The sequence below is a fragment of the Phoenix dactylifera genome, unplaced genomic scaffold, assembly GCF_009389715.1.
Source record: "Phoenix dactylifera cultivar Barhee BC4 unplaced genomic scaffold, palm_55x_up_171113_PBpolish2nd_filt_p 000572F, whole genome shotgun sequence".
Classification (NCBI taxonomy): Eukaryota; Viridiplantae; Streptophyta; class Magnoliopsida; order Arecales; family Arecaceae; genus Phoenix; species Phoenix dactylifera.
Window position 1 is genome coordinate 204668 of NW_024067975.1, and position 19691 is coordinate 224358.

The window sequence follows — 19691 nt, forward strand, 5'->3', positions numbered from 1 at the left end:
AAGCCGGGTCACATAAGAGCGGAGTGCCCCTTACTGAAGAAGGGGAGTAAGTACAAGAAGAAAAAGGCACTTGTCACTACCCTATCGGACTCCGACTCATCATCCTCCTCATCAGATGATGAACAAGAAGAGAAGGCCAATTTCTGTTTCATGGCCAACGAAAACGAGGTAACTTCCGACACGCATCCTGATTTTTCTTTTGATGAACTTTATGATGCATTTAATGAATTAATGGTAGAATATAAGGCTATAAATCTTAAGAATAAAGAACTGAAAATAACTAATCAATCATACCTACATAAATACGATAAATTAGTTAAGGATAAGGATTTAATCACCAAAAAAAATATAGAACTTAAAACAAGCAACCAACTTTTAACTCAAAAGACCAACACCTTAACTAAAGAAAATAAAAAACTAACTAAGAAATTTTCAGAACTTAAAAAATATAAACAAACCTTAGATAAGGATCTTACTAAAGAACTTAATGATCTAAAAGCCGAAAATCAGACACTAATTAAAGAACTTAACAAATACAAACCCTTAGTTGAAAGATTTACCTATAGTTCTGAAAAATTAAACATGATACTAAATAGTCAACGTGCAGTGTTTAATAAAGCCGGTTTAGGATATAAACCAAGGAATAAGCAAAAACTTCTTAGTAACTTCTTTGTTAAAGCTGGAAAAACAAAAACTAAGAAAATAACCTGCTTTTGTTGTGGTACAGTAGGCCATAAAGCATATGTATGTAATTTTAGGAAAAGTAAAACTAAAAGAAAAATTAAAAGGGTATGGGTTCCAAAAGGAACCAACTTGACTAACCATGAAGGACCCAAGAAAACTTGGGTACCTAAGATGACATGATTTGCTTGTGTAGGAGTGTCTTGCAGCCAAGGTCAACAAAAATTGTTGGTATTTGGATAGTGGCTGCTCAAGGCACATGACGGGTGATAAAGACCAATTTTTCACCCTTGAAGCTAAGAAGGGAGGTGCTGTGACGTTTGGAGACAACAACCAAGGTCACATCATTGGTATTGGTAAAGTTCAAATCACCCCTTCTACTTTTATAGATAATGTCAGATATGTTGATGGTCTTAAGCATAACTTGTTAAGCATCAGTCAATTATGTGATAAAGGATATGATGTTATGTTTAAACCATCACTATGTATTATAACAAATCCTAATGATAATAGCTTAGTTTTTAAAGGGATTAGACGTGGAAATGTATATGTTGTAGACCTAGAAGATCTTGCAAAACATAACCAATGTCTAGTTGTAAATGAAACTAAAGATAATGATGCTAGTTGGTTATGGCACCGTAAGTTAGGTCATGCAAGCATGGACACAATAACTAAATTAGTTAAAAGAGACTCCGTGATAGGTTTGCCAAAATTAAAATTTGAAAAGAACAAAATATGTGAAGCATGTCAATTTGGCAAACAATCTAGGAACTCTTTTAAATCCATAAAATGTGTCTCTACCTCTAGGCCTCTAGAATTATTACACATGGACCTATTTGGTCCAACTAGAACAACAAGCCTAGGTGGAAATAAATATGGTCTAGTCATAGTAGATGATTACTCTAGGTACACATGGGTCATGTTTCTAGCACATAAGGACCAAGCATTTTCAATGTTTAAAAAGTTCCATAAGGAAGTAACAAATGCTAGAGAGTCTTCAGTCATAGCCATTAGAAGTGACCATGGTACCGAATTCGAAAATCAATTATTTGATGAATTTTGTAGTAAAAAGGGGATAACCCATAATTTTTCTGCACCTAGGACACCACAACAAAATGGAGTTGTGGAAAGGAAGAATAGAACTCTAGAGAAAATGGCTAGAACGATGTTATGTGAAAGTAACCTCCCTAAGTACTTTTGGGGAGAAGCCATTAATACTTCTTGCCATATATTAAATAGAGTTTTATTAAGACCCATTATAAAGAAAACACCTTATGAACTGTGGAAAAACAGAAAACCAAAAGTTAACTATTTCCATGTTTTTGGCTGTAGGTGTTTTGTACATAATAATGGAAAAGATAATCTAGGAAAATTTGATCCTAAATCTGATGAAGGAATATTCCTAGGTTATTCTACAACTAGTAAAGCCTATAGAATCTTTAATAAAAGAACCCTAGTTATAGAAGAATCTATACATGTTGTTTTTGATGACTCTAGTGACATCTCATCTAGTAAGAAGGTTAATTTTGATGATGATATTGAAATACTTGAAGAAAAGATAGATGAGATGGGATTACAAGATGATAATCAAAAGTTGATTGAAGGAGAATCGTCAAACCAAGAGCCTATAGTGGATCATGGGCTAGCTAAAGCTTGGAGGTATGCTCACGGGCATCCTAAGGAACTAATTCTAGATGATCCATCACAACCGGTTAGGACTAGAGCATCTCTTAGGAATTTGAATAATCATCTAGCTTTTGTTTCACACTTTGAGCCCAAACATATAGAAGAGACCGAAAATGATGTAAATTGGATAAATGCAATGCAAGAAGAACTAAATCAATTTACTAGAAACAAGGTTTGGGATCTAGTGGAGAGACCTTCTGAATATCCAATTATAGGTGCTAAATGGATATATAAAAATAAGCTAGATGAAAATGGAATTGTTATAAGGAATAAGGCTAGACTAGTAGCAAAGGGTTATAATCAAGAAGAAGGCATAGATTTTGATGAAACCTTTGCTCCCGTAGCTAGACTTGAGGCAATTATACTTCTATTAGCATATGCATGCTCTAAGGACTTCAAACTATATCAAATGGATGTAAAGAGTGCTTTTCTAAATGGGATTATTAATGAGGAGGTGTATGTAGAACAACCTCCTAGTTTTGAAAATCATCAATACCCTAATCATGTGTATAAACTGAACAAAGCACTTTATGGACTAAAACAAGCACCTAGAGCATGGTATGAGAGACTTAGTAAATTCCTATTAGAACATGAATTCTCTAGGGAAAATGTAGATACAACATTATTTCTGAAAAAGAAAAATAAGGATATGTTATTAGTACAGATTTATGTTGATGATATCATTTTCGGTGCTACTAACAATCGCCTCTACGAGGAATTTGCTGATTTGATGCAGAGTGAGTTTGAGATGAGCATGATGGGAGAGCTGAACTACTTCCTCGGGCTTCAAATCAAACAATCTGAAGGAGGCATCTTCATCAATCAAGCAAAATATATCAAGGAGATGCTCAAGAAGTTTGATATGGAGGGAAACAAGTCAATCAGCACCCCCATGAGCTCATCATGTAAGTTAGACCAAGATGAATCAGGTAAATCTGTAAATCAAAAACTTTATAGAGGTATGATAGGTTCCTTACTGTATCTTACTGCAAGTAGGCCTGATATTATGTTTAGTGTGTGCATGTGTGCTAGATATCAGGCTAATCCTAAAGAATCACACCTAGCTGCAGTTAAGAGAATCTTTAAATACTTAATTGGAACTAAGAACATAGGGCTGTGGTACTCTAAAGAATCTAGCCTAAACTTAATAGGGTACACAGATTCAGACTTCGCTGGATGTAAGCTTGATAGAAAAAGTACCAGCGGGTCCTGTCAATTTCTAGGAGAAAACCTAATCTCATGGTTTAGCAAGAAACAAAACTCGGTTGCATTATCCACTGCAGAAGCTGAATATGTTGCAGCCGGGAGTTGTTGTGCTCAAATCTTATGGATTAAACAACAATTAGAAGATTATGGCATTAAACAAGATAAAATCTCCATTAATTGTGATAACACAAGTGCCATAAATCTCACTAAAAATCCAATTCAACACTCAAGAACTAAACACATTGAGATAAGACATCACTTCATAAGAGATCATGTATTGAATGGTGATGTGTCACTCCAATTTGTGTGTACTGATAATCAATTAGCAGACATTTTTACAAAACCCCTAAGTGAAGAGAGGTTTAGTGTGCTTAGAAGGGGATTAGGAGTGATTGATCCATCCTAGTGGGGTTTTTCACTAGATTAATTGATTTTGATGATTAGAATGAGGTTAAAATAGAGTTTCTATGCAGTGATCATCAAATCAGTCCTTAATTAGGTGATTTTCCCTCATTTGGCACGATTATGGCATGGTTTTTAGGTGCGTGCCAAGGTTAGAGACGACTCGAGTAAGTTTCAGAGCCGGCTCCTAAGGGGGAGTCGACTCGCGCATTTGCGGGAGTCGACTCGCAAAGTTGGCAGCTGAGGGGGAGTCGACTCGCACACTATCGGGAGTCGACTCGCGCATATTCTGGAGTCGACTCGAGGTCGAGTCGACTCGCGACTCAGGGGAGTCGACTCGCAGTCGGGATCCGACTTTTTAACCCTAGGTTTGTCGTTTCGCAAACACTTTTCCTCAAGCCGCCACTGTTCACAAAGCCCTAGAGCCGACTCCTAGGTCATCCCCGATCGTCTCCAAGCCCTTTTTCCGTCGATTTTTCGCCGGACATTGAGTTTCCGTCCGTTCCTAGGTCATTTCCGGTCCGTCCCGAGCTTCCTCTGTCGGTCCTTCACCGTCCTCTAGGTATTTCTCTTCCCGTTTAGGTCAAGATGCCTCGTAAGACCGTCGTTAGGAAGAGGTCCCGTCCCGAGGCCGGTCCCGAGCGGCGCTCCAAGGCGCGGCACGATCCCGCGAGGGAACCACCTCCGGATCGTTCCCCGCCTAGGGTGGTTCTCGTTAGGCCGTTGGCCGGGAAGGCCGTCACCTCCGGGAGGTTTGTCGATTTCGACTATCTCTCCCGGGAGGGGTTCACCATAGGCGATAGGCTTAGAGCCCAGGGCCTAGAGTACTTCCTCACCTTGGACCTTCCCACCTATCCTGGCCTAGTTCAAGAGTTTTACAGTACCGTCCATCGGGGAGATGGAGGTATCGAGGGCACGGTAGTAGGTGTCCCGTTGCGTGTCACAGAGGACCTCATTGCCCATATCCTTCACCTTCCATTAGTAGGGGTGGCTCCCGCACACCCTGAGGATAGAGTTGCGGCCCTTACGGTCGTCTTAGGGCATCCACCTCAGTCCCCCCTAGATGAGGTATCTGCTAGCTCACTTCCTATTGAAGTGAGAATCCTTTTGAGCATTCTGTCCAGGTCCATCTTCCCTAAGACAGGGAGATTTGATTTTGTGAATGAGAGGGACTTAGCTATTATGTCTTATATCCTTCAGGACACCCCGATCAACTTTCCAAAGCTTATTTATAGGTATATGTGTGAGCCCCTAGATAGACCTAGGCTCTCACTCCCATACGGGATGTTATTCACTCTTCTTTTTAGGCAGTACGAGATTCCCATTCCTGAGAGGGAACCCTCTCGTGCCTTGCGATGGACTGATCGCTTATGTACGGGGACTATGCACAGGATGGGGTTTCGGAAGAGAGAAGGGATCTGGGTTAGGAAGTCCACTCTCACTGCTCAGACCACCAGACCATCACCCAGTCCTGAGCCAGATTCAGACTACCCAGACCTTCCAGACCATCCAGACCTCCCATCCACTCCTCCTGCTCCTACCACCTCTGCCGGACCTTCCTCCTCAGTTCCACCATCTATGGAGGTCCGTATTGATACAGAGCAGCTCCGGGAGCTGCGGCAGGAGATCGTCCGAGATCTGAGGGATGAGCTGCTTCGGGAGCTCCGAGGTGCGGTGCCTGCCCCCACTCCTGCACCCGTATCTTCTCAGTTGGTCCCTTCCTTGACAGCCGTGACTGACATGACGGCTCATGTACGGGAAGAGATCTACAATGTCCGGAGTTTGGTCCAGGCCCAGTTCCACAGCATGAGTGAGGTCACGAGCTCCACTCGACAGATGCGAGAGGAGATAGGTCGTGACATGCACACCACCACCGAGGGGGCCGAGCGCTTGGCGAATGTACTCATCGACAAGCTGGACGCACTTCAGACATCGGTGACTGGGCTTCAGGCGTCGGTGACAGAGCTCTCCACTACACATAGCAGAGCCACCACGTCTATTATCACGCAGCTCGGACATGTGACAGATGCAGTCACCCTCCTCATGGAGCAGAGCCGATTGAGAGGAGGAGCACCATCCTCGAGAGGAGGTGCCACATCCTCCAGAGGAGGAGATGCATCCTCGAGAGGGGGAGCTTCATCCTCGAGGAGGACATAGATGTGTTTGAGTTGTGTTTTGTCTTGCTTTGCTTTACTTATTGTATTCTCACATGTATTCACATTCATATCAATACAATGAGTAGACATTTTATCTTCAATTATGTGCTTTGCTTTATGATTGATTGTGTGTGATTACCTCCTTTTTGGTATGATGACAAAAAGGGGGAGAAATATGTATAAAATGTGTAAAAGGGGAGAAATATGAAAAAATATGGGAGAAATATGAAAAAATATGTAAAAGAAATCAATGAAAATAAATAAAAAGATAAACTCTTAAAAACACACTCAAATTTGTTCTAAGTGGATTCGGTACCTCGAGGCTCATTATCTCTCTTTTGGGGCTCCTAATGGAGTAATCTCCAGAATCTATTCAAGGGATATTCGGAGATTAGCTGAATCCTACTCAAGAACAAATTGACAGATTTTTCCTCTAAAAAGATAAAATTCAGTTCAAAAACTTCAAAGCATTAAAAGGAAATTCAGAGAATCAAAACATAGTTGAATGCATATGTTGAGGGGGAGAATCTGAATTTTAATCAAGCTAAATCATTAATGACATATAAGCCAAACAATTGATTGCATAATATGAAGGCTTATATAATTCCAAATGAAAGGGGGAGCTTTAACTCCGAAATTTAATGTTTCACTCCTTTCAAACTTGGATAAATTAAATTATCAGACATTTGAATTCATTTATGGATTTTACTTCATTGTTTTATGAGCAATTCATTTTACATATACTCAAAGTTTTGTCATCATCAAAAAGGGGGAGATTGTGGAGTGATTGATTAAAACCCCATTTGATTTTGATGAGCTCAAAGCATTTGAGTATATCTTGTGATTACTAATGAATTCAATTGAGTGTTTCAGTGAAAATCCTGTCCAAGTGTATCTAGATTTGGTTCATAGTATTTTGGATAAGTTAAGAAGTCTGCTGAACCAAAGTCTGAGACTCGAGTCGACTCCCGAGTATCACGAGTCGACTCCAAGCGTATCAAGTTCACTGGCACGAGCTCGAGTCGACTCCAGATCAGTACGAGTCGACTCCGACTGAGAACAGACAGAAGGACAGAAAGCTTCATCTCAGAACCTGTCAACGAGTCGACTCCTGAAGTGCGCGAGTCGACTCCAATGTTCACCGAGTCGACTCCAGGAAAGTAAGAGTCGACTCCAAGCAGTCACAGGCAGAAAAGTCAAAGAACGATTTTCGGACTCTGAGATTCGAGTCGACTCCCGCAATACGCGAGTCGACTCCGAGACTGAGTGACCATCAACAGACAGAAGACCATGTTACTGCCTCTGAGATTCGAGTCGACTCACAGACAGCTCGAGTCGACTCCGAGACAAGCTTCACGTCAAAAGGCAGAAGACCAACTTTCGGAAACTGAGAGCCGAGTCGACTCCAAGGAAGTTCGAGTCGACTCCAAGACTGGATGAGCCAAAAGACAGAGAATCGGGAGTTCGGGCTCTGAGATTCGAGTCGACTCGAGTGGACAAAATTCAAAATTGGATCCACGGACTTCAGTGGATGAGCCGACTCCAAAATTGCCAGGTCAGCTCCAGAAGTTGGCGAGTCGACTCCAGGTCAAGACGAGTCGACTCCCAGTCAAGACGGCAACTTTAATTCAAATTTGGAACAGTTGCCGAGTCGACTCCGGAAAAGCGTGAGTCGACTCCTGCTATAGCCGAGTCGACTCCTGATCGCGCGAGTCGACTCCAACCCACCAACGGTCATATTGTCAGGCTGGGCAGAGTGTGCAGAACGGCCAGAAAAAGCAGAGTAACGGCTAGTTTCCGTGGGGGTTGGCTTAAATAGGCACAGAGGACTGTAGCAAGGCAGAGAATAGATATTCCACTCCAAGCATTCAAGTTTTCAAGCTCTCCAAGTGCTCTTAAACGAAAAAGGGAAGATCTGCATTTACTGCTCCAACAACTTCTTTCCAACAATCAAAGCTTCCTCCTCCTGCATTCAAGTCGACCACTCTTTCAAGAGGAGACCGGAGTTCCAGAAGCCATACCTCTTCACCAGCTTAAAAGCGTTTGAGGGCTTCTAACTCCTTTACGATTATATTGTTTTAAATCTGCTTTTTGAGAAGCTATTTTCTGTTTTCTTCTATCTGTTGTATTTACTTGATTCAATCGGGGGATTGAATCAAGGGGTTTAAGGTTGGTTGGTGAGCCAAGTTAAAACCAACGTGTGTAAGGGTTTGATTGTGAGCCCGGGAAAACAATCGGGGTTGGTTCTAGTCGGTGAGCCTGGGAAAACCGACCGAGTTCGTTGTGAGCTCGTAAAACAACAAGTTTGGTTGTGAGCTTGCAAAACAACCGGCTGTAATCCAAGGGGGTTATAGTGAAATTCCCAAGTGAGACTTGGGGAGTGGACGTAGGAGCAAGGGTTAGCTCCGAACCACTATAAAACTTTGTGTTTGTAGTGCATTGTCTCTCATCTTCTTCCCCGCACATTACTCACAGCACTAGGCTTTAATTAAATAACTTGCTATAGTTTTTAATTAATCATCCACAAAGTTTTAATTAGCCAAATTATTTTAAAAACCCAATTCACCCCCCCTCTTGGGTTGTCTATCTGGGCAACACTAATCAACCTACATACCTTTTTCTCTTGACCTGGGACAATGAAACCTTCGTATTGGTCCATGTAGATCTCTTCATCTAGGTCCCCATTCAAGAAAGCGATTTTAACATCCATTTGATGTATAACCAGCTTATGAATGGAAGCCAAGGCAACAAGGATCCTAATGGTAGTGATTCTAGCTACAGGGGCGTAAACATCAAAGAAGTCAATCCCAGATTTTTGAGTAAAACATTTAGCTACTAACCTAACCTTATATTTGTCTACAGTTCCATCTGGTCTAAGTTTCTTCTTAAAGATCCATTTACACCCTATAGGTTTACTTCCTAGGCGTAGGTCTGCCAATTCCCAAGTGTGGTTTTGAATTATGGATTGCATTTCGTTATCTATTGCTTCTTTCCAAAGGGGGCATCTAGAGATTTCAAGGCATCCTCTAAAGAAGTAGAAGAGTCTTCTATTATAAATGTGTAGCAGTCTTCTCCAAAATTCTTTTCAACTCTAGTTCTTTTACTTCTTCTAAGTTCAGTTTCTTCTTCTTCTTCCTCTCTAAATCTGGTTCTGTTAGAACTAGTCCCTAAATTATTATTGGTATTTATTTGATCATTTATTCTTGTTTTAAAAGAAAATATACTTTAAAATTAGATTGCATCTCTTACTTCCATTATGGTGTTGTTATTAATTTTATTTATCTGAGAGTTAAATACTAAAAATCTACTAGCATTACTCTCAATTGCATATCCTATAAATATTGCATCTACTGTTTTGGGTCCAATTTTCTTTCTTTTATTTTCTGAAATTTTTACTTTAGCTAAGCATCCCCACACTTTTAAGTTTTTTATGTTAGGTTTTCTATGTTTCCAAATTTCATAATGAGTTTTATCATTATGTTTGAATGGAATTCTATTCAAGATATAAGATGCAGTTACTACTTCTTCCCCCTTAAATTTTTTTTGGTGCACCTGAACTAATTAACATAGAGTTAACCATATCCATTAAGATTCTATTCTTTCTCTCAACTACTCCATTAGATTGGGGTGAAATAGGAGCTGTCACTTCATGAATTATCCCATGTTCTTCACAAAACTGGATTAGCTCAAATGAGGTATATTTACCTCCTCTATTAGATCTTAAGATTTTAATCTTTTTATCTAGTTAGTTTTCAGCCTCTGCTTTATAGACTTTGAAATTATTTAAGACCTCATTTTTAGCTTTGATAAGATAGAGGTGACAATATCTAGAAAGGTCATCTATGAAAGTTACAAAATATTTGTTTCCACCCCTTGAGGTTCTTCCTGAGTCACATACGTCACTATGTATGAGTTTAAGGAGATCAGAATCTCTACTTACAGATTGGAAGAGTTATTTTAGGTAATTTGGCCTCTGCACATATCTCACATTTGTCATTATTGTTAAGTTCTAATTTTGGGATTAAGTTCAAGTGTATTAAAGAGCAAATACAATGATCAAAGATATATCCTCATAAAAGGCCTAGGACTTCCTTATACAGACCTAAGACTCATGTGCCATACATGGCTTGTTGGAGGGATAATTGAAACTACTTCCTAATCAACCGCATGGGGAAAAATTCAAATTCAAAATCAAACTTCTCAGGTTTTGTACTAAAGTTTTCAGATGTGTGGGAAGCCATTGATTTGTAGCTTAACACACTTTTAATATCTATGAAAATAAGAAGGTTTATGTCAAATTATGACACTAATATCTAATTTGAACTTTAGATGTCTAGTTGAAAAATCTAAAAGAATAATAGCCAGATCAACTCCAGATCGGTGGTGGAGCATTTGGCTCATTAAATACTAGCCTTTCTTAGGCACGTATGTCTTTTTGACAAACTTTTCTTAGACACCGTTATTCAATAGATAATTTCACTAGATATCGTTCAATTTCATCCTAAGTGCAATATTAAGCTAACTCCTATGAATTAACCAATTTCTGAATTTTCGTTTGAATGGAATCTGAAAATTACTCTATGAGGAGTCCAAATAGAGGTATTAATAAACCTCTTGGAGGTTAGACAATCTAATGTTTTGCTTGAAAAATTAAACACTAAAGTAAAGCTAGCATAAATGTGTAACAGCTAAAATATAATAATTTACAATTATGCAGCAAAATATATAATAAATGTTGTAATTTAAAATCTAGTGCTAACAGTACATAAACTTTCCTGGATTGTTAGCCTAGATGCACAAATATAATTGATAAATTAAATATTTCTAATATTCAAAAATAGTAAATAAGAAGAATAAACTAGCAAATAATTAACTTGATAATATAATAATAAAATGAAGAAAGAGAGAGAAGATGGCTTGTGGATCGAAGCACGCTGATGCGTTGTCCAAGAAAAGTTTATGCCTCCCATGTATGGGTCTGCTGGCACAGATCTCCTAGAGATACGACGACCCAATACAGAACCACATCTTCCCCGTCAGTGCGCATCCAGGGAAGAAAGAAAAGCACGTTCACGCTTTCAGATAGCTCAAAAGAAACTTAAAAAAATTATGAGGAGAAAAAAAAATTTCTTTATTTCTTTTCTCCCCAATCATCCCTAGAGCCCTTTTTATCTAGATTCTTGGAATAGGGAGAAGAGAAAATTTTGATTGTAGTTTGAAGTGATTCCTAGAGCCCTTTATATAGGCTCAGGCGCGTCAAAAGAAGCAGACTCTCCTCCCGCGGATTGATGACGTATCTTCTTGTGCTCTTTTGATCATGCGGCTTGTTGCATCTTGGCCGCCCATGCTTTCTTCCTTCTTCGAGAGGCCTTTCCATGCTTGCTCTGTTAGAAAACTCCGATCATGCCGCTGAAATTCAAAAAATTCAGATGCAGCGGAAGAGGCATGTGCGGGATCAACCGTTCATCGCATGAACGTTGTTTAAAAACCATTCGTAGATAGATAAGGATTAAAAACTTTTAAATAACATTAGAAGATCAGATCTTCACCTTTGTGTGGGTAGATGATCACCGCAAACTGATGATCGTGGTTTAGGATGAAGGTTCGCTTGAAGCCGTTCAAGTGCCCGGCCTCTACGGGTATCCACACGAAGCAGAAAACCGATCCAAGCTTTCTATCTCCCCGGGGTGCTAGCTCCCTTGCAGAGATAACTTTGATGACTGATATCCTCCCTTTCAATCAATTCTTGATTGTGCTTGGGAGGAGGAAGAAGAAGGATAAAGAGAAGAAGAGGAACGAAGCCCTGCAGCCTTCTTTTTCTTCCTTGCGTTGGAACCAAACGATGGAGGAAGAAGGAGGCCACCAAGATCCTTTTCTTCCCTTTGTTGTTGGTGGCTGAAAAGAGAGGAGAGGAGGGTGGCCACGTGATGGAGAGGAGGAGGGCTTCCCTTTTCATTAGGGCACCTCCTTTCAAAGCCTTATAAAGGCATCTAGGGCTCCTATTTGGTTTAGTCCAAATCATGAATCAATTGGGTTCAATCTATGCTAGTCCTAATCCAATTAGAACTTGAATGAACCATGACTCAATTGAACTCTTCAATCCTAATCCAATTAGGAGTCATGTTGATTCATTAGATTAATAATTAATTAGGACTTAAGAAATCCTAATCCAATTAGGACTTGTTTAATTCTAGTCCTAATCCAATTAGGACTCTAATTTGAATTCGAAGTCCTAATCCGATTAGGACTCTAGGAATCCTACTCTAAGTAGGAATCCAAATTTAATTCAAAACTCCTAATCTAATTAGGATTGTAGGAATCCTACTCCAAGTAAGAATCCCAGTCCTACTCCAAATAGGATTTCCAGTCCAAGTAGGAATCCTAGTCCAAGTAGGAATCTCTGTCCAAGTAGGATTCCTAGTCCCAATCCAATTAGGACTCTAGGAATCCTACTCCAAGTAGGACTCTTGTTTTAAGTCCAATTAATTAATTCTCTTTGTTCCTTCTTCAGCTTATTATCAATCGAATTGATTACTTGTGATTCCTAATCACGATTCAACCATCGGATCGGTCAATGCCTCTAGTGTGTGTGACCCCATAGGTTCTACTCTGACTGGTAGTGAGATATATTGTGATCTCTATCACAATATCATTGAAAACTCCTTTCAATGGGTCGAAACGATTCCAACTCTACTCATTAGGGCTTATCGATCATCGAGATAATCCCTATGAGTCCCACCATCCACCAGTGACACCTAGCAGCATGTAGTGGCTACCCAGCAGAATAGAATGATGAACCTCTAGGTGCAGTTATCATGTGATACAGTCCTTCTATCGTGGATCCCTACAGGACGGAGGTCATGGATAACTCGTCAAACCCCTTCGTCTGTCATATGTCAAGATTTATTTGACTCGAGTTCGATAGTGGAAAACTCTTTCTCCACTTTATATTACTGCCCTGGCCAAGGTCTTAGAACTCAGTCTAACAAATCACATAGGATCACTCCTCTTCTATCAAGGTCGATAGATTCCATGTAAGTGCATACCCTACTCCTACAGTGAACTTACTGCAGCCAATCTACACTACAAGGACCCATATGACTAGAGACCATGTATACGTGTAGTCAAACTACAATAACCTCACTGTGAGTAGCCGAAGCACCGCAGGTCAAAGGACCAGTCATACTACTGCAACATCAAGCAAGTCACTGACGAGTGGATAGACGTCCAAGTAACTTCTTGTCTTGGTCACGCTCAGTACCCTTGTTCTCTAACAAGCACCTGCACTATCACTTCAGTGTCCCTACACTGTGGACTCAAGTCTCGTCCATTCAGAAGGAAAGTGATCTGTGCACTGATCAGATCGATCACCGTCCTCGTGATGATCCATTGATCAGGAGCATTTAGAAATTAATCACCAATGATACATGGCTCAAATTCTCAACTCTTGAGAATATGCATCATCATCTTATTAATTTCTTGGATGATTCATAGACACATAATTAATATGAATGAAAAGTTGCCTTTTATTTATTCAATAATAAATAGTCAAGTACAAAATTATGTCCCTAGAATTAACAATGTGTCAGCCAGATTGGCTTCTAGGGCATACATCTAACAATCTCCCACTTGCACTAAAGCCAATCAATCATATATCTAAGCCCCATCTTCTCAAGGTGGGCTTCAGTCTTTTGCTGACTTAGCTGCTTAACGAACGGGTTTGCCATGTTATCCGCGGAGTCTACTCTCTGCACTTCTACATATTTCTTCTCAATATAGTCGCGTATGAGATGGAAGCGCCGCTCTATGTGCTTGGACTTCTGATGAGACCTTGGCTCCATAGCTAGTGCTATGGTGCCAATGTTATCGCAGTAAAGTGTTATGACATCTAATGACATTACACCTAACTCTGCAATGAACTTTTAACTAGAAGGTTTCCACTACACCCTTAGATACGGCTTAACATTCAGCTTCTAAGGTAGAATCTATAATAATTGGTTGTTTGGAACTCTTCCAACTTACTGAACCACCATTGCACATATCTTGATGTAGACTTTCTATCATCAATATGTGTGCATCCTTCTACCTTCAACTCTGATCTTCTCCCAAAGACCAAGAACATGTCCTTAGTTCTTCTCAAGTACTTAAGACTGTTCTCCACAGCTATCCAGTGCTTTTTGCCTGGATCTGATTGTTTCTCCATACAACAGCATTAGAAGAAGACCTCCGAAAATTTGCTGTCCAGTCAGCAGCCTGATTACATTCCCTATAGACATGGTGACCTTTCGTTCACAGCATGTACTATATCAAGTCATGTACATAGCATGGCATGTTAGTAACCCCCGATCATGCCGCTGAAATTTAAAAAAATTCAGATGCAGCGGAAGAGGCATGCGCGGGATCAACCGTTCATCGCATGAACGTTGTTCAAAAACCGTTCGTAGATAGATAAGGATTAAAAACTTTTTAAAACATTAGAAGATCAGATCTTCACCTTGTGCGGGTAGATGATCACCGCAAACTGAAGTTCGTGGTTTAGGATGAAGGTTCGCTTGAAGCCGTTCAAGTGCCCGGCCTCGACGGGTATCCATACGAAGCAGAAAATCGATCCAAGCTTTCTATCTCCCCGGGGTGCTAGCTCCCTTGCAGAGATAACTTTGATGGCTGATATCCTCCCTTTCAATCAATCCTTGATTGTGCTTGGGAGGAGGAAGAAGAAGGATGAAGAGAAGAAGAGGAACGAAGCCCTGCAGCCTTCTTTTTCTTCCTTGCGTTGGAACCAAACGGTGGAGGAAGAAGGAGGCCACCAAGATCCTTTTCTTCCCTTTGTTGTTGGTGGCTGAAAAGAGAGGAGAGGAGGGTGGCCACGTGATGGAGAGGAGGAGGGCTTCACTTATCATTAGGGCACCTCCTTTCAAAGCCTTATAAAGGCATCTAGGGCTCCTATTTGGTTTAGTCCAAATCATGAATCAATTGGGTTCAATCTATGCTAGTCCTAATCCAATTAGAACTTGAATGAACCATGACTCAATTGAACTCTTCAATCCTAATCCAATTAGGAGTCATGTTGATTCATTAGATTAATAATTAATTAGAACTTAAGAAATCCTAATCCAATTAGGACTTGTTTAATTCTAGTCCTAATCCAATTAGGACTCTAATTTGAATTCGAAGTCCTAATCCGATTAGGACTCTAGGAATCCTACTCCAAGTAAGAATCCAAATTTAATTCAAAACTCCTAATCTAATTAGGATTGTAGGAATCCTACTCCAAGTAGGAATCCTAGTCCTATTCCAAATAGAATTTCCAGTCCAAGTAGGAATCCCAGTCCAAGTAGGAATCTCAGTCCAAGTAGGATTCCTAGTCCTAATCCAATTAGGACTCTAGGAATCCTACTCCAAGTAGGACTCTTATTTTAAGTCCAATTAATTAATTCTCTTTGTTCCTTCTTCAGCTTATTATCAATCGAATTGATTACTTGTGATTCCTAATCACGGTTCAACCATCGGATCGGTCAATGCCTCTAGTGTGTGTGACCCCATAGGTTCTACTCTGACTGGTAGTGAGATATATTGTGATCTCTATCACAATATCATTGAAAACTCCTTTCAATGGGTCGGAACGATTCCAACTCTACTCATTAGGGCTTATCGATCATCGAGATAATCCCTATGAGTCCCACAATCCACCAGTGACACCTAGCAGCATGTAGTGGCTACCCAGCAGAATAGAATGATGAACCTCTAGGTGCAGTTATCGTGTGATACAGTCCTACTATCGTGGATCCCTACAGGACGCAGGTCATGGATAACTCGTCAAACCCCTTCGTCTGTCATATGTCAAGATTTATTTGACTCGAGTTCGATCGTGGAAAACTCTTTCTCCACTTTATATTACTGCCCTGGCCAAGGTCTTAGAACTCAGTCTAACAAATCACATAGGATCACTCCTCTTCTATCAAGGTCGATAGATTCCATATAAGTGCATACCCTACTCCTACAGTGAACTTACTGCAGCCAATCTACACTACAAGGACCCATATGACTAGAGACCATGTATACGTGTAGTCAAACTACAATAACCTCACTGTGAGTAGCTGAAGCACCGCAGGTCAAAGGACCAGTCATACTACTGCAACATCAAGCAAGTCACTGACGAGTGGATAGACATCCAAGTGACTTCTTGTCTTGGTCACGCTCAGTACCCTTGTTCTGTAACAAGCACCTGCACTATCACTTCAGTGTCCCTACACTGTGGACTCAAGTTTCGTCCATCCAGAAGGAAAGTGATCTGTGCACTGATCGGATCGATCACCGTCCTCGTGATGATCCATTGATCAGGAGCATTTAGAAATTAATCACCAATGATACATGGCTCAAATTCTCAACTCTTGAGAATATGCATCATCATCTTATTAATTTCTTGGACGATTCATAGACACATAAATAATATGAATGAAATGATGCCTTTTATTTATTTAATAATAAATAGTCAAGTACAAAATTATGTCCCTAGAATTAACAGTGTGTCGGCCAGATTGGCTTCTAGGGCATACATCTAACAATCTTCCACTTGCACTAAAGCCAATCAGTCATATATCTAAGCCCCATCTTCTTAAGGTGGGCTTTAGCCTTTTGCTGACTTAGCTGCTTAGTGAACGGGTCTGCCACGTTATCCGCGGAGTCTACTCTCTGCACCTCTACATATTTCTTCTCAACATAGTCGCGTATGAGGTGGAAGCGCCGCTCTATGTGCTCGGACTTCTGATGAGACCTTGGCTCCATAGCTAGTGCTATGGTGCCAATGTCATCGCAGTAAAGTGTTATGGCATCTAATGACATTACACATAACTCTGCAATGAACTTTTAACCAGAAGGTTTCCATTGCACCCTTAGATACGGCTTAACATTCAGCTTTTAAGGTAGAATCTATAATGATCGGTTGTTTGGAACTCTTCCAATTTACTGAACCACCATTGCACATATTCTGATATAGACTTTCTATCATCAATATGTGTGCATCCTTCTACCTTCAACTCTGATCTTCTCCCAAAGACCAAGAACATGTCCTTAGTTCTTCTTAAGTACTTAAGACTGTTTTTCACAGCTATCCAGTGCTTTTTGCCTGGATCTGATTGACATATGCTCGTGACATTCACAGCATGTACTATATCAAGTCATGTACATAGCATGGCATACATGAGGCTCCCTATTGCTGATGCATAGGGGATCTTGCTCATGCGTTGAATCTCTTCAGATGTGTTGGGGCACATCTTCTTGGAGAGATTAATTCCATGCCTTAGGGGTAAGAGACCCCTATTAGAGTTTTCCATGCTGAACCTCTTTAGCACTTCCTCTATATACATTTTCTGTGATAGGCCAAGCATCCTTTTAGATCTATCTCTATAGACCTTTATTCCCAAAATATAGGATGCTTCCCCAAGGTCTTTCATGGAGAACCTTTTTGACAACCAGACCTTGACCGAGGTTAGCATGGGAATATCATTCCCTATCAGGAGGATGTCGTACAGTACGAGAAATACGACAGCACTCCCACTAACCCTTTTGTAAACACATAGTTCCTCTTCATTTTTGATGAAATCAAACGTTTTGATTGCGTCATCGAAACGAGTGTTCCAACTCTGAGATGCTTGCTTTAGTCCATAGATGGACCTTTGCAGCTTGCAGACCTTGTGATCTCCATCACTGGAAGTGAAACTCAAAGGCTGTTCCATATATATATCTTCATCAAGATATCCATTCAGAAAAGCTGTTTTCACATCCATCTGCCAGATTTCATAATCATGAAATGCTGCAATGGCAAGCAATGTTCGGATGGATTTTAGCATGGCTACAGGTGAAAAGGTCTCCTGATAGTCAATGCCCTCGTGCTGACTATACCCTTTCGCCACAAGCCTTGCTTTATAGGTCTCTACCTCTCCATCCGAACCTATCTTCCTTTTGTAGATCCATTTGCATCCAATAGGTACAATACCTTATGGTGGATCTACTAAGGTCCAGACTTGGTTGGAATGCATGGAGTCTAACTCTGACTTCATAGCTTCCAACCATTTTCCGGAATCGATATCAGATATCGCCTCGTCGTAGGTTTTGGGATCCTGCGTGTGATCCCTATCTCCCACTAGGAACATTTCCTCGGTATCCTCTTCTAGTATACCTAAGTATCTATCGGGAGGATGGGAGATCCTACTTGATCTGCGAGGTGGTTGAGGGACATCGTGTACTGGCTCTGTATTAATGGGTTCGATAGGATCCATGACTCGTTGTTTTTCAGAGACTTTCTCTTCAAGCTCAATTTTCCTCCCACTGCCTCTATCAAGGATAAACTGGTTTTCCAAGAAGATAGCAAGGCGTCTCACAAACACTTTGTGATCCTTTGGGATGAAAAATTGTATCCTAATAACTCTTTCAGGATATTCAATAAAACGAGCATTAATTGTCCTATTCTCTAACTTGTCCGCCTGTTGTCGCTTGACGTGGGCCGGACATCCCCAAATCTTGAGATGACCAAGACTTGGTTTCTTACCATGCTATATCTCATACGGTGTGGTAGGAACGGATTTAGAGGGAACTCTATTCAACAAGTAAATAGCTGAAAATAGGGCATCTATCTAAAGAAACAAGGGTAAATCAGTGAAGCTCATCATGGACTGGACCATATTAATAGAGTCCGATTCCTCCTCTCTAACACTCCATTGAGCTAAGGTGTACCAGGAGGAGTCCATTATGAAACTATACCATTCTCCTTGAGATAATCACGGAACTCTTCATTAAGGTATTTACTTCCTCGATCTGATCGAAGAACCTTAATGAGTTTTTGTGCTTATTTTTCTACTTCATATCTAAGCTTTTTGAACCTTTCAAAAGTTTCATATTTGTGTTTCATACACATATCCATACCGTGAGTAATCATCGGTAAAATAAAGTAAAAAATTACAACCCCTAGCCTGCACATTGAATGGGCCACACACATCAGTGTGTACTAGGGTAAGTATTTCAGTGGACCTCCCTGTGTCCTACAAAGGATAATTTGGCCATTTTTCCTTGAAGGCAGAATTCACAAATCAAATATGACTCGAAAGTCAATGAGCCCAAAAGCTCATGTTTCTCCAATTTGTTTATTTTGTCTTCTCCTATATGGCCAAGCCTGAGGTGCCATAAATACTTTAGATTTATCTCATTTTTGGATCTATTAGATCCTATGGTATTCACTGTTTGCTCAGATATATTCAAAGATACATCCATATGTATGTGATAGAGACTGTCAATCATAAAACCATGTTGAATCAATTTATTTTTTCAAATAAAAATCTTTCTATGCTAAATAAAATACAGAAATCAAATTTCTGCTAGCAATAGGTAACAGTCCCTAAGTATCCTGAGCATATCTGACATACCTTCTGAAGGTCTGTCACCCTTCATGTTCTTTATGCTTCCTATGTATGTAGGACAGTTCCTCTTCCAATGGCCGTCCATGATGCAATGGAAACACTTTTCCTTACAATTGGCCTTTTTCTTGGAACTTCCTTACTTGGTGTT